At 34.8% G+C, this 15,921-nt stretch overlaps 1 pseudogene; it reads right to left on the bottom strand.

The window, feature by feature from the left end:
* LOC100618873 (integral membrane protein GPR137B-like) overlaps positions 1 to 15,921 on the bottom strand; it is a 105,295-nt pseudogene that overhangs the window by 29,278 nt on the left and 60,096 nt on the right.

The raw sequence follows: 15,921 nt of genomic DNA, 5'->3' as shown, positions 1-15,921 counted from the left end.
ATTCATCCAATAAATAAGACAATTATTAGATCATAGAATTTTTGAGTTAAAAGGGAGCTCAAAATTTACCTAGTCTACCTTTATTTATTTCAGGAAACTGAGGTTCAGAGACAAGTAGTGTTTTGTCCAAAACCAAAAATCTAATTAAAGGACTAGTAATAAGACCTCCCAACTCCCTATTCTATATAATTCCTGGTAGATCTGAATATAATTTGTACCTGAACCCCAACTCATTTTAAAGTGGTGGTATAACACTAATAGTGTGCCCTGGAGAATTTTAGTAAAGCAGAAATGTTTGGAAGATCCAAAGGCATAGTTACTGAATTTAATTGAAAAAGTTTCTGATACAAAAATAATATTCCACCCCTTAGAAGGCATCTGATACTTTAAAAGTTCAACTTCATTTTAAAAGGTCAGGGAGACAATGAACTTGCCTCTATGAAACATACTATATTTATACCTTTGTAACTAGCCACTCTTCTGCATAAAAACCCCAAAAGATTCTGAAATGTATAACTGACTGATTCAATATTGTTGACCATAAGCCAAGGAAGAGTCCCTTCCTGATGGAACTGGCCTTAAATGAGAAAAAAAAATAATTATCAAACAGGAGTGGCTAGAACTCTCCGACTTACTGCCTATATGTGGCAAATCTCAAGCTCTGAAGGAATCAGAGGAGAGATTTTTTTTTTCTAATTCAGGTAAAGCGTTGTAGTCATAGCTAAAAGAGAACAGAGGTTTTCCCCTAAAAGAGCACTATAACACTATCTGAAGAGAGTAAAGTACTATCCAACCAAGTAAATGGCCAAGAGTAATGAAAGACTATAGTTGACTTCATCAACATCATACCCCTGAACTGAACTTTCCCCCCACCACTACCTTTCAGCTTCTTTTTCGTATAATACCTTTCCTCATTAAATTGTAAGCCCTTTGAGGGCAGGGACTGTTTTTCTTTTTCTAATGGGTATCCCCATTTTCTGGCATACAGTAGGCACTAAGAAAAAAAGGTTTACTGAATTGAAATGAAAATAGAGCAAGTCCAAGGAGTATGGTGGATTGATCTGTCCAGCAGAGAACCTGTGGCCTGAGAGGAGCCCAGTGGTTAAGATATTTGCCAGGCCCAGACTGAGTAGCTGTGATCTACCAGCCCAGTGACCTTCCTGGTCCAGTAGCAGCTGTCCAGTAGCAGCAAAGTAATTTTCCAGGCTGAGTCCAGCAGCTGCTGCCTTGCAAGAGTGACCTGCCTGACCCAGTTTAGCAATAGATTGACCTTACCAGCTGAACACCATGCCCTACAAGAAGCAAGCAGAGTTGAATTGCCAATCCACTGGAAACTGTGTGCCCTGAGAGAAGCCAGTCTAGCCAAGCATTGGAATAACTCATTCATCACTGAAAACATGTTCCCTAGCAAAGTTCTAGAGGATCAACTGGAAAAGAAAAGGCATGAAAGATCTCTAGTTTTGGAATTGTGAGTTGCCCTAGACACATATGCCTTATTATAAAGTTTAAGGTTTTTCACACTCTTCCTCCTCCCCTCAAAGATCCTGTGTGTATCTGTGGAAAAGTGCACCCAAGATGGGGCATAGGAAAATGCTCTATAACTATTGTCCTTATATTCTTTTTAAGTAAATATCTGAAAAACTGAATGTACCTGTTGATTGTTAAGAGAAATTCATCAATAAAAGCTCATGAGCTATAATATTGGGAGAACAAATAACTATAGGGTTATCCCTAGAACCATGAGAGGAATAGCTAGCAGTCATCCTTCTGAGTCCCAAATTGGTAGGTTAGGTACAATTTGAGCCCAGATTAGAGAGTGGGGAAATGGAGTACATAGATAATTCTGTTTCATATAATTGCTTTTTTTGGGAGGGGGGTCCATCTGATCTAATGATAAAAAACCCAAGCAAAGAGACACTACAAATTTGGAAATCTGGATGTTTCATGGGTTGTCACGAGTAAGACAAAGACAAGAGCTACCCAGGATAGACAGGCAAAGATAGGTTTCAATATACTTTATTGGAGGGAGTACTCATTTATATGTCATCATAGATGCTATAGAGTAACTTGCTTCCAGCCTGGAACCTGAAGCCAGCAAGAAGGAGAGCAATTACTGGGAAGTAAGGACCCATCTTGCTCACAAACAACAAAAATTACCAACTGACATAAGTAGAAAGGCAAATCCAAGACCCCATGAGTGACATAGTCCTCCAAGGTCACCAACCTTTCTTCCAATCTATCCCTGAAGCCATAATTCTAGGAAGCAATACTGTTGGAAATAGGGCGTGCCAAGTGCAGGTAGTGCCAAGTGCTATAGCTCCTACCTGCTCAGCATCCACAGCTATTGAAGATCCAAAAAAGAAAGTACTCACCACTGAGATCCTTGGCATTATTAAATAGAGATGATTTTCCATTAGTGGCGGTGTAATGTCCCTGAACAACTTGCAGGGATCCAGGAGAAAAAAAACACCATTCATAAGCAAAGGATAAATTATGGGAGTGGAAACACCAAGAAAAAGCAACTGCCTGAATACAGAGGTTGAGGGGACATGACAGAGGATAGACTCTAAATGAACACTCTAATGCAAATACTATCAACAAAGCAATGGGTTCAAATCAAGAAAACATCTAATGCCCAGTGGACTTACGCGTTGGCTATGGGGGGTGGGGGGGAGGAAAAGAAAATGATCTATGTCTTTAATGAATAATGCTTGGAAATGATCAAATAAAATATATTTTTAAAAAAATAGAGATGATTTTATCAGTGTAAATGACATTAAAGGAGATATCTTTTGTATCACCATTGTGTCATGAGATCATGGATCATTTACATTAGGCTTGTATCGAAAATATCTTATTTGTGTTAGAGCCACAATTTTTAAAAATGCCCATTAAGTGTCCATTGGGCACAAGGCACCGTGATAAGCACGGGGATACAAGGACAGAGCAAACAAAAGTCCTCATTAGAATGTTATCTCATAGAGAGCTAGAGTCAAAGCTCTGCTTTTCTTTTTTTTTCCTAGTTATATCTTCAGCACTTAGTATGGTAATTTGCATGTAGAAAACATGTAATAAATAGTTCATCCATTCACTTGGTCATCTATGCATTCATCAATATGTCCTAGTAAGGAATCATTTGATATAGTCATCACACTGGTGCTTGAGTAGAGTCTTTGTTGCATAAATATTACCAGAAAGAAGTGACCCAAGCACTTATAATGGAAATCAATTAATATATTCAGTTAATTTGACTGATTTATGAGTAGATCAGGAAAATTCTGTAAATCACTTCACCTATATTTTAGCAAAGTGTTTGACAATGAAACATGTGATATTCATATGCGATAAGATATAAAACTGTGGACTGAGTGGATGATAAAATTAGATTCAAAATATTTGAATGGCTCTTCTTCAAGAGAAGTCATTAATAGTTCCATGTAATCTTGGCAGAAAATAATGGGATCATAGATTTAGAGTAGGACATGACCACTGATATCATCTAGTTAAACAACCACCTAATTTTATAGATGAGGAAATTGGGAAGTTAAGTAAAATTGCCATCTTTCCAAGGTCACACAAGTAATCATTGCCAGCATTTGCAACTACAACCTCTTACTCCAAATCCAGTAGTCTTTCCATTGTACCATAATGCCTCTGGTGTCCAGGATAGTGGTCCAGGAATTAGTGCTATTTAGCACTTTTATTATGCACCTGCATCGTATTGATGACGTGCTCAGTAAATTTACAAATGACACAAAGCTGAGACAGAACGAACACAATGGATGAAAGAGTTTAGATCCACATTAGTTCATATTGGCCTGAATCTAATTAGAGGAAATTCAATAAGAATAAATGTTAAGAATTATATGTAGACTCATGGTACAACATTGGGGGAGTCATAATAATCCATCTGAAAAAGTTTCAAAAGTTAGACAATAAAATGGATGACTAGACATTCTCATATATGTTGTGATGCTTACAACCTTTTAAAACTTTCCAAAACAAAATTATGCACCAAATACACAGCATCTTTAACTGTCTCTATGGTTGAGGACATCAGGAATATTGAAAAGATCATGAACTGATGCCCATCTCAAACTCATTCAACACCCCCTTCCAAGTCACCAAATACTACTGGCAGCAATGTTCTACCAGCCAACTCAGGGACACAACCAAGAAGTGTTTTTCTTGCTGCATAAATGAACCCAGAATCCTCTTCCTCCCTCTTTCTTTTCAATGCTATGGAGACACAAGTTATAGGCTTTGGGATTTTGCCGAATCTTCAGGGGATAATTCCCCAACAGCATTCTGTGGTGCAAAAGATCTCTGTAAGAGAGGGGAAGAATAGAGGGAATGGAGTAGAACACATATCTAGACATGAAAGAGGGATCAATCTTACAATTCAACTCCAACTCCCTCCTATAGTCTTCAACATGTAAACTAGAAACAACAGAAATTACTTCCCAGATAAAATGATAATACTCTAAATTCCTGGGCCAAAGAACTGAGAGAATTAACAGAACACCATGAGAGAAGGAATAAGTAAGGAGTATATGGGCTCCACTAAGCCTGAGAAGAAGAAATTGGCATCCAGCTGAGACCATTTCAATTCTCCTAAATTCACTTGGAGCAGAACCTAGGCTTGTGAACCATTGTTTGCCATTCATGAGAGTATATTCAGACACTGAGATCCAGCTCCCAAGAGGAAAAAAACATCAGAGAGGAGGGAGTCAGAAAGAGAGCAATAAAGGAAACTATCCCTAAATTTAGAATTTGAGTTCAGGTATCTATGAATAAATAAGAATAAATAATGCAAAACTAATGAAAATTATCCTACCTTTGATGACACAGAGGACTCTTGAATTTTAAAAGAATAAGGATTCCTAAAACATTCTTCTTGAGTGGCTCAAAAGAATTATGAGAATAGAATTTGTGACCTGCAAAAGAAAAATAATTGTCAGAATAGGAAAACTTGAATATGTGAAAGCAAGTTTCATGAAAAATAAAGTGAGAGAATAATTGATCAGAAATGTAAATACAGAGAGTGAAAGGAGGACAATTGCCTAAAAGGAAAATTATCCTTTTCTAAAGGATAATTCTAGAAGATAATCTCTTCTAGAAGAAGAGAAGCAAAAAACGTTTTTTTTAAATATACATATATGTTCTCTATTCAGGCAAAACATATAAACCTTGAAGACAGGATTCATGGAAGTTAAAGGGAGAGAATGAGCATTTATTTAGTGACTACTATGTGGCAGTAACCATGCTAAGCACTTTATGCAAATATTTTCTCACTTAATTCTCACAACAATCCTGCTAAATAGGTACTATTATCATTTCTGTTTTAGTCAATGAAAATGAGCAAAAAGATATTAAGTCACTTGCTGAAGGCCACACAATTAGGAAGTGTTTGAGGCCAGATTTGAACTTAGGTCTTCCTAATTCCAGGTCTAGTACTCTAATTACCAACTGCCTCCAAAGGCATGACAACAAGAGATATTCTAAGGATTATAGATTTCCTAGAAGAACATGATAGTCAAAAAATCTGAATACAATAATTCAAGAACAAATACAAGGAAACTTCCCAGAACTTCTGAAAACTGAAAATGAAATATCAATTGAAAGAATTTATAGATTGCTTCCAGAAAAAATAATAATGTCACAACCTCCAAAACACATAGTGGTTAAATTGAACAATTAAATTCAGAAATAGCAAGTTCTATGAGCAATTTGGAGAAAGACCTTCAAATATCAAGGGAAGAAATTTGAATGACACAAGATTATTTTACATCCACCAAAAAAATACAGGATGTAATGCAATTTTATGTTCTGAAGAAAAACTGAGCTCAATATATAGCCCAAAGCAACCTATACTAAAAATCTGAACTTAACCATAAATAAAAGATGGATGTTCAATAATAAAGAATTATTTGAAACATTCTGAGAATGAAAAACAGGCTTTAAGGGATTGTTTTTTGAACACCATATAATAAAAATGCAGGAGGGATAAACAAATGCAGTAACCAAGGACAGCAATAAAAACAGAGTGACAGTATACAGACAGGAGATTTCTTTCTAAATGTATAAAAGGAGATGGGCTAAAGAGAGAAGTCAAGTGGTGGTACTACATTGCAAAATAAGAGAATACATGAAAGAAGGGAGGGAAGTAGGAGAATAGAGAAGTGTAATATTTTGGGACCAAAATAAGAGCTAGCAATGAGAGAAAGGTGATGCCTGTGGTCTCAGGGAAAGAAGGCTCTATTAAGGAGTGGGTGAGGAGAATGAATGAAGAATGGAAAAGGAAGGGTAGTAAGGAGGTCTTGCTTTGGTGGTAGGTTCCATTAATGAATGATCCTATAGGTGAAGAGAGATGTTCTGTAAAGGGTGATGGAGAACTATTGATAGATGCTATATAAGGTATTTGGTACCTGAAAATACCATTTATCTTATCTTCATAGTGGAGAAGTTGGAATTTCTAGGGGCAAATAGCACCTAGAGAAGTGGAAGGGCATGGAACCAGGAAGGAGATTTTGAGGCAAATAGGGAAATAAGGGAACCATGTGGAGGGTATAGATGAAGAGTGAACTGCATAAACTGAGATATATGCTGGGGATAAGGTTCTTATTATGAGGCAGTATGTTCTCTCTCTCACTTGTAGGTATTGTCTTTTTTTTTGGAAGTAAGGCACAATGGAAAATGGTAATCCATGGAACAAATTCTATTAGATAATGGAAGAAACTACATAGAGTTTTCTGAATCCAATCTCTGAAGTTTTGATTCCATGAAGAATGAGAGATTAGAGAAGATCATATGAGTCATGAACTGGAGCATGAGGGTCTATAGATATAGTAGACAAAAGAATGGAGTGAGAAATTCTCTCTGTAAAGAGAAACAGAAAGTGAAATTCAACAAAATAAATAATAGCTAAAACTGGCTGAAGGGTAGGAGACAGGGGTGGAGGGTGGAGAAAATTCCAAAGTGAAATGAATAGGAAATATGAAGAGGGTTTGGGTTGAGGGGAAACAAACCAGTAGGAAAAGGGCAATCTAAAAAATTAAAAAATTTAAAAATAAGCTAACCTGGAGACATAGTTCTGAATTTACAACAGAAGAGAGGGGAAAACATAACATGAAAAAAATATTAGAGATAAGTAGAGGAAAATATAAACCTAACTTTCATAAATTTAAATATGAATTGATTAAACATCTTAAAAATGAAAGTGATCAATTGGATAAGAAAACAAAATCATACAATCTGCTGCTTAAAATATTTATAAAATAAAAAATATCCACAAAATAAAATTGAAGGAGCAAAAAAATTTACTCTGTATCAAGTGAATACAAAAACAAAACAAAACAGGAGTTGTAGTCATGGTATCTGACAAATCAAAAACAGGCATTCAAAAAATAAAAGGTATAAACAAGGAAATTAAGTTTTCCAGAAAGGATAAACAATTAGTCAGTGTTGATAATAAACTTACTATTCATTCCTTAGCATTCAGATCATAAAAGGAACGTTAAGAGAACTACAAGAATATTCAGACAATAATATAATAGTAAAAGGAGGCTTTAACATTCTTCTCTCTATTTTGGATGTCTAACAGAAATTTAAAATTTTAAATATTCAACTAAATAAAATTACAAAATTAGAATTAAAAGACTTCTAATATCTTTTAAATGGGGCTACAAAAGAATATATGTATTTCTCAGCACCACATAGATAGTTTACAAGAATTGATCATACACTAGGGCAAACTCAAAATAAGAGGAGATAACTAAAATCTTGGAGGAAAAGTGGATAAATTGGCAACAAAAAACAATAATCAATATAACTAAAAATAGATTCTTTGAAAAAATCTACAAACTGTTAGATAATCTGATTTTAAAAGAGTAGAAAACTAAATTAATAAAATCATAAATAAACAAGCAAGGTTTAATCAAAATAAAATCTGAAGAATTTTTTAAATGATCAGAACATATTTTTATAGCTATTCTTAAAAAACAAGAACATAAAAGAAATAAACCAAACTATCAGAAAACCAAAAAGAGATCTTAAATGATTAAACTTGGAAAAGGAAATATGTCTATTTGCAAAAGGACTAAAAACGAAAAATATTCTGATGGATTTGCAGGAGAAACCAATCAAATTTTTATATAAAAATTGGGACTTGTACTTCACAAATTATACTCAAAAATTGGGAAAGAAAGCACCTGAACAAAAACCTCTTATGAGACAAATAAATACCCAATGCCTAGATAAAAATTAGAATAATAAAACCTAGAAGAAAAACCATAAGCAACTATCATTAATGACAATTACCCTCTAAATTTTGTGATTTATCCAAGAAATAATTCATTATGACCATTTGGGATTTATACCATGGATTCAATGATGATTTAACATTAGTAAAACTGTTAATATAATATTTAATTATATTTAAAACCAAAACCTTTGAAATCACATCCTTCTCTCAATCAGTAAAGAAAAAGTCTTTGACAAAGAATAGTGTTCATCTATTCTAAAAGCTTTACATGGCAAAGACATGGAGGGACTTTTTTTAAAATATCATAAAAAAGTATCTAAATCCAAAAACAAGTTTATACAATGAAAATATTCCCTAATTTTTCCCCAAAAGATACTGAAGTGAAGCAAGGATATCCATTCTCACTACTATTATTTTATATAGTTCTAGAAATGCTAATAATTGCATTAAAAGGAATAATTTAAAGGTATAAAAATAGGTTTAAAAAGAGGGAATAAACTATCCGTATTTGTTGATAGATTATAATATGATTTGAAAAACCTAACAATCACCGAAGACACTTATTGAGATACCAGCTTCAGCTAAATTTCAGGATACAAATTAAACCCTCAAAAATCAACATATATATGTAAAAATTAAAATACATATTAAAGCAATTATAGAAAGAGAAATTAAATTCCAAATAATTACAAAGTGACTAAAATATCTGGGGATTAATCTAACAAGACATACAAAAACGTATATAGCCTATTATAAAGTACTTCATAAAGAAAAAAAAGAATAACTTAAATATCTGGAAGAACATTCAGTGCTCATAGCTACACTGATCCAAGACAGTAAAAATGACAAAGCCACATATTTTAATTTATACTTTTAACGGCATATCCTTTAATTTACCAAGGAGAAGACATTTTATAGAACTTCATAAAATACTAGCAAAATTCATTTGAAGACAAAGAAACTAGAAGGGAAATGATTAAAAGAAGTAAGGATGAAGAGGGAATAGTACTTCCAGACTAAAAATTATATTATAAACCAAAAAAAAATTTATATATATATATATACAAATTTTATTAGATATAAAAACTATCAATTAATTATTAGAAAAAAGAGTTAGAGCAACGGAAAAGACTAGGCAAAAGATAAACAGAAAGAAAGGGAACATAATAACCTAGTGCTTGAAAAGTGGAAAATATAAATTGCCTAGGAAAAACTCTTGCTAAGAATACTAGAAAGTAGTCTGGCAGAAATAAGCTTACAAGAACATTTTATAAAACATTCCACAAACACATTCTAATAGATATGTGACCTTAATACTTAAGATCATACTACTAAAAAAATTAGAAGAAAAACACAGGGTAGCTATGTGGCTCAGGGGTTTGAAGGCCAGCCTAGTGACAACCTGTATTCAAATCTGGCCTGATGACACTTCCTCGCTGTGACTCTGAACAAGTCACAACCCCCACTGCCTAGCTCTTAACCACTCTTATGCCTTGAAACCAATGCACAGTATTGATTCTAAGATAAAAGGTGAGGTTTTTTTTTTTGGCTTATACAAAAAACTTTTTAATTTTATATAATCAAATTGTAATAATTAAAGGGATTGTAGAGGATTGAATACAGGGGATGAGGAAGGTTTTATAACAGGGAATGGAGGATGTGAAGGGACAGAGGGAATATGGATGCTGGTGAGGTAAAAGGAGAGAGATGCCCCCTGCTGAAAGGCCGTCTTTGAAAAATGGGGTTCCAAAGAAATGGGCCATCTCAGATAGCCTGAGGGGATGTCTTCTCTATTGATTGATGTTGAAGATACCCCAGAGCTGGTAGGTATGGACTCCCCTGAGGGATAAACCTGCCCCCCCACGCTCCCCCCCCAATCAAGGTCACCCAGCAGGGGTCTGATAAGGACCATTTATGGTTGAATGGCTGTCCTTAGGTTCAGCTCCCTCTATACCCATGAAATGATAGTCCTCTTATCTGACTGCAGGTTTTTTAACTCAAGATGAATTTAATAACAAGTTTGATTGGGAAGATATCAGGGAAGAGGGAATCAGAACTTCCCTAGATTAGGTTTGAGTCTCTCTCAGCTTTTGAGCTGAGGCCAGGCCTCACAGGCTGGTAGAGGGTTTCTTTTATTCCTGTCTAAGCTAATTTGTGCTAGTTTTCTTAAGTTCAAAGTCTTAGGAGTAGACAGCAAAAGGAAAAAAAGGTTCTGACCTTCAGCACTTGTTGGGCCCGTCTCTTTGGGCTGATGCCCCCAAAGACCAGCCTAACAGTTCAAACCACTCCCCTTCAATCCTTTTGTTCAATGACAAGATCACAGGTATCCAGGTAGAGCACACAGTTGAGAACAATCCAGGAATAGCGGTACTTCTAGTAGCATATGCTTGTCTCAAAGATTAAGCCATGCATGTCTAAGTAGCCTCAGACTTAAGAGGGCTTCAGAAGTTAGATGGAATACTAGACGTTATAGTTTATAGTGAAGCAGTTTGAGGAGAGACGGTGTGGAGGGTCTTTATAAATGTCAGGACTATTGATAACTGTTTAGTATGCTATTGCCTATGGCCATCTCATCCTGTGCCTTATGGGATAAGATAGAGCCTTGTTTTTAACTCATAAGAAAGCACTTTTTGATCAGGTAAAAGGAGATAACTTATTATTCAACTAGTCTTACTAACTGCCTAAGAGAGAATGTGAAGAAGTGTTGATATGGATTCTTACATTTGGTCCTACATGATTGCCTCCTTATATAGAAAGCATTTAGAACTAAAAAGTGATAATTATTGCTTTGAGTTAGAGTAATATATATTTTATTTAAAAGCAGTGTGTTCACTTAGTTGATCCAAAACTCTAAGAAACCTAACTTTGTATTATTAAATAGATTGGTGGATAGAATCTTCTAAGACCTGTTGTTATTGCATATAGCTTTTAAAGAATATAGCCTCATAGGTACCCAGAATATTTCCTCTGTAATACAAAAAAGTTGTTGCTGATTGATGTGTAGTATTTGCTGTAATGTTAAGACTTGTATATAAACCTTGTATATATATATATATATATATATATATATATATATATATATATCATAAGATATATATATGACTTGTATGTAAAACTTGTATATATAACCACTGTAATGTTAAGACTTTGTATATAAATATGCATATGAGGTTGATAATTTTATACCCTATATCCTGAAAAAATTTTGGTCTTTTGTACCAGACTACAGTTGACATTTTAGTTGGAGAATGTTATGCTAGATTATTAAATTAATACTTGTTATTCCTTTCCACAAAAGTCATTCATTTTAATTTTTGTAATGCTTTCTATCCTTGCTTGGTTTTAAGTTCCTTCCTTCCCCTCAGATCTGACAGGTGTACTATTCTATATTCACCTAGTTTATTTATCATTTCACTTTTGATATTTAAGTTATTTGCCCATTTTGAATTCATCTTGGTATAGGGTGTAAGATATTGATCTAAACCTAATTTTTCCAATTCTGTTTTCCAATTTTCCCAGCAGTTTTTGTCAAATAGTGGGGTTTTGTCTCCAAAGCTGGGGTCTTTGGGTTTACCGAACACTAGCTTACTGAAATCATTTACCCCTACTCTATTCCATTGATCCAACCTTCTTTCTTTTAGCCAGTACCATATTGTTTTAATAACTACTGCTTTGTAGTACAGTTTAAGATCTTGGACTGTAAGGTTTTGTTTTGTTTTGTTTTTTAAGAAGAAAAAGAAAAAGATCATATTCCTCTCATAGCTATGGGCAAGAGATATATTCTTAACCCAACAACACAGACAATTAAAAAGATAAAATAGATAACTTCAATTACTTGAAACAAAAAGACTTCTACATAGACAAAATTAATTTACCTAGAATAAGAAGGGAATCTCTTGAAGAGGAAAAAATTCTCTAACAAATTCCTCTAATAAGAGTTTGATATCCAAAATATATAAATAACAAATTATTTTTCCAATAGATAAATGGTCAAACAGTGTGAACAAACAGTTCTCTAAAAATTTGCAAAATAATCATAATCACATGAATGAATGTTACAAATATCTAATAACAACTAAAATGAAAATCATGTTTCTCACACCCTGCAAATTAAGAAAGATGACAAAAATGGTCATAGTCCATGTTGGAAGTATTGTGGAATAATGATACATTTATAAATTGTTGGTGAAATCTTATAGGAATCTTGCATAGCAATTTGGAATTGTGTAAGTAAAATAACCATGTCCTTTGAACCAGAGTCTCTACTAGGGTTCCTTTGGACTCATTATTCAAGGAAACCACTAATAATAAGAAAGTCCCTATGGCCACCAAAATATTTATGTCAATTTTTTGTGATTGCAAAGAATTCAAAACAACATAGATGCCCATCAATTGGAAAATGGCAAAGCATACTGTGGTACATAAATATATTGGAATATTACTGTGCAATAATGAATGATGTATATAATGAATACAGAGAAATATGGAAAGATCTCCATGAACTAATGACAATGAAGTAGAGACACAAAAACAATATACACAATAATTATTTCAATACATATGGAAAGAATAAGCACATAAAAAAATCAATGAATATAACAGAATTATAAAGATCAAATTAACTCAAATGAAGAGATCTAAGATGACACCCCTAATACACCCCTTTGTGGAATCAGGAGATACATAGGTACTACACATTGCAAATGTTTTTAGACTTTTTTCAGTATATTGAACAGTTGTGCTGACTTTTTTGTATTCTTTTTCTTTACTTTCTTTGTCTTTAAAATATTTATTATTATATGGGATAACTATCTGAGAGGGGGAATGATAACTACAACAACATAAAAAACAGAAGACTTCAATAAAAAAACCTTATTTTTAAAAATATTCAGGTGCTTTGGTAGAGTACAACCTGAACATGTATTGACAGTGTGATGTGATAGCAGAAGAGGCTTAGGTTACATCAAGGGAAGCACAGCTCCCAAAAACTAAGGAGGTGATATGCCCTCATTGCTCTAGCATGGTCAGATCTGCAATAAAATTGTATAATTGCTCATCTACATTCACTGGGCAAGGAAGAAAAAGTGTTCAAAATAGCTCTAACATAAAAGATTCTCCATATCTACCATTAATTTAAATTATTTCTTTGTCAACTTCGTGATACTTATTTATAATCACATTCTTCATCATTTGTTACTCAACCCACCCTTTCTTTTTTTCCTCCTTGAGTGCTGATATAGTGTAGAATAATGTCTAGCAGATGGAAAACAAACTTTCGACTGACAAGATCCACATTTTAAAGCATCCATGCCTAGGATGCTTCCATAAAGACCTACTGTTGAGAATTGTCAACAACTTGTCAGCTAGCCAGGTCCGCAAAACTACCACTCCCTGTTACATGGAATTAAAAAATTAACATGCCTGACATCAAGTATCACTTCAATCAATTTTCACTTGCCAATTTTAAACTTCAGGAACTTGTACTCAGGGAAATGAAACTTTTAAAAAACACATTACGTAGCGATTTTTTTTTCCCAACAGGTGTGAAAGCATGATGTAATCTGGAAGCAGCCAAACAATATGGTGTTCTTGTTAAGAGAAGGAAAAAGAAACATTGGCCACTATCTGATTTCGTAGCAGAAATGAAAATAGTCCAGCCAGGAGGCCTGGCGTGCTGAAATTCTCACTCTGACATGGCTTCAAGGGTCACATAGCCCTCAGCTTTGCGGAACCTCAAGGGACGTCGCTACTAAGCACACAAGATGTTCACACACCACAATTAGGATTAAATGAGCATATGGCAGGAGAAATCTGCTCACAGGGAAAAAAAATGAAAACTAATATCACAGGGAAAATTGCGCAAATTAGGCAGAGAGTCGTTAGTGAGCCAATAGAAGGGGCAATAGCAACAGAAGAAATAAGAGACAGGAGAGCAGCTTGGAAATGACATGCAAGCACTGGGAATACGGCTGCGTTTTAGATATTCATTCTGCATTTGGATTCCACCTGCAACTTAAAAGTCTAACTCTTCTGGCTGCTCAGTGATTTCATGCCACGTGCATTGTTTTAGAAAACAAGACAGCTCACCTAAAAACGAATGCATTTTTCAGACAGTATTACAGGTATCTAAACGGTGGCAGAGAAAAGAAAACAATCAGAAAGCATAATGTTTCCATGTTAATTTCAATTTCAACTGAATTGGCTTCAAAATACAGTTTATCATATTTCTATATACAAAATCTGAGGCCAAGAACCAGAGAATAAATAGATATTTCCTGTTAAAAGTGAAAAATACTCATTTAATATCACCTTATTCAGAGAGAAGTTAGTGTTTATAAAATGTTGTACCTTGTTGTCATAAGTTTGCCTCTTAGAAATAAAACTAGCTTGTATTCTGCTATTCACAAGGGGCTAGGGACCTGAGTGCATCCTGGGCATTTCCATTTGCTGACAAATACACTAGCATGGTGTTGATGATAGAAGAGCCATAAGTGTGACCACCATATGGTCAATTCTTTTCACTTCTTCAGAACTCAAGGACCTGTGATTTCTTTGGGGTGAGTATTCCTTACCTGCTGTGGACTACAGCTTCTCAACGACTTAGTAGGTGATCTTTAAGAATTGCTGCAAAGGCGGCCCACCTGGCAACGGATTGCACTAGCCTCAGGTAGATATTCCAATAAGAGACACATAGAACGGCAGTAAGCATCACTGAATCAAGCCCCAGCTTGTCAGAACCTTCTAAGAGCTTCATTCAACTGGCATAGACCATGAGAACCAATGGCTACCTCCATACCAAGAAGACAAATCAGAGGAGGTCTGTAGCAAAGGATTACTTTCAAAAACAAAGCAAAACAAAACAAAGTTGTTTTCTATGGCCATACCCACATCCCTAATGTGGACCAGCTGCTAAACAGCTTCATGCTGTCTATGGTAATGAAGAACAAGTAGGGAATGGATTGTCCCATACAACCTAAACACCATGCAAAAACAACTCCAAAGTCTACTCAGTTCATAATAGGTCAGCAACATCATCTTTATAAAAGGAGAATTTTTTCCAGAACTTTCCAGAACTCAGAATTTCCTTTTCAGAGGAAGCAAGGATCAAGAAGGGGGAGGAAAGTGTTGGCCAAGATCACTGTGAAATCTGCTTTCATTACCCCAGTGAATAGACGTAATCTTGAAATTGAAAACAGTTCTTAAATCTCAAAACTTGAGAAGCTCCATATCCTCATCAGTGTGAGAACCGTCTCCAACCTAATCTTACCTTTGAGTCCCATATGATTCTTATCCACATTCTCCCATAGATTATCCATGGAGGAGCTACCCAATGTGCCATAGGTCCTCATCCCTAGGTCATTTAATGGATGCCAACATGGCATTTGGATTTCCTTCATTCTTATTACCTGACTAGTCCACCCACCCACATCCCTTTCCAGGCCTCTACTGTATATTGTACTGTCTTGTGTATTCAAGTGATCATTGACAAGTATAGTGTGTCCAAGGGTTTTAGTGCAGTTTTAAGCTACTAAAGCGTATAACTTTGGGGACAACTTGAATATACAAAGTATTTTTCAAACTTTAAAATGGCATACAAATTCCAATTTGTACCCCATTTCTCTACTCTTCTTTATGTCTGCCATCTCCAATTCTGATCT

The sequence above is a fragment of the Monodelphis domestica genome, chromosome 1 (assembly GCF_027887165.1).
Source record: "Monodelphis domestica isolate mMonDom1 chromosome 1, mMonDom1.pri, whole genome shotgun sequence".
NCBI lineage: Eukaryota > Metazoa > Chordata > Mammalia > Didelphimorphia > Didelphidae > Monodelphis > Monodelphis domestica.
The sequence above is the reverse complement of the archived record's forward strand: the minus strand, read 5'-3'. Positions and strand labels throughout refer to the sequence as shown.